Source organism: Austrofundulus limnaeus, unplaced genomic scaffold (assembly GCF_001266775.1).
Source record: "Austrofundulus limnaeus strain Quisiro unplaced genomic scaffold, Austrofundulus_limnaeus-1.0 Scaffold1354, whole genome shotgun sequence".
NCBI lineage: Eukaryota > Metazoa > Chordata > Actinopteri > Cyprinodontiformes > Rivulidae > Austrofundulus > Austrofundulus limnaeus.
The window spans coordinates 60,392-61,804 of record NW_013953756.1 but is presented as its reverse complement, the minus strand read 5'-3'; positions in this window follow the sequence as shown (position 1 = coordinate 61,804).

Sequence of the window (1,413 nt, the reverse complement as noted above, 5' to 3'; positions counted from 1 at the left end):
GTTTATAATAAATGTTTACATGAGTCTGTTTATAATAAATGTTAACATGAGTCTGTTTATAATAAATGTTTACATGAGTCTGTTTATAATAAATGTTAACATGAGTCTGTTTATAATAAATGTTAACATGAGTCTGTTTATAATAAATGTTAACGAGTCTGTTTATAATAAATGTTAACATGAGTCTGTTTATAATAAATGTTTACATTAGTCTGTTACATCATGATCCACTGAACAAAACTTTATAAACTCAAACAGAAGTCATCATTGGATGTTCATCTACAAATGATTAACTCTTGGAAACAACTTGTTTCAAGATGGCTGCCACAACCATCCATCCATCCATCCATTTTCTGTACACGCTTCTTCCTTTTCAGGGTCGCGTGGGTCACTGGTGCCAATATCAACAGACCCTAAAAACACCAGTATGTGATGTGCTCACAACTGACAGTCAGAAATACTCTGAGACATATTTTACCATCCTGCTTGAGTTTAAAAAAACTTTGAAGCATGTCTGCAGTCTTTATCAGTCTTTTATCTGTAACTATAAATCTTTTATCTGAACTGTACACAGATCAGTACACAGATCAGTACACAGTTCAGTACACAGATCAGTACACAGTTCACTACACAGTTCAGTACACAGATCAGTACACAGTTCAGTACACAGTTCTGTACACAGTTCAGTACACAGATCTGTACACAGTTCAGTACACAGTTCAATACACAGTTCAATACACAGTTCAATACACAGTTCTGTACACAGATCTGTACACAGATCAGTACACAGTTCAGTACACAGTTCAATACACAGTTCTGTACACAGATCTGTACACAGATCAGTACACAGATCAGTACACAGTTCAGTACACAGTTCAATACATAGTTCTGTACACAGATCTGTACACAGATCAGTACACAGTTCAGTACAGAGATCAATACACAGTTCAATACACAGTTCTGTACACAGTTCTGTACACAGATCTGTACACAGATCAGTCACTTACATATATATAAAGTCCACAGAGGGGAAAAAACCATGGTTAAATGCGTTGATAAGGAAGTACTGTTTGCATATTTTTAATCTAAAACTAAATACGGTGACCGTGAGTCTGCAGAAACACCACGGTGTATGCAATCTCACATGGCGGACTTTTAGTTTAAATACACATTGTGGGGTATTTCAGATCTGACCATGTCTTCCCCNTCAGTACACAGATCAGTACACAGATCAGTACACAGTTCAGTACACAGATCAGTACACAGATCAGTACACAGTTCAGTACACAGTTCTGTACACAGTTCAGTACACAGATCTGTACACAGTTCAGTACACAGTTCAATACACAGTTCAATACACAGTTCAATACACAGTTCTGTACACAGATCTGTACACAGATCAGTACACAGTTC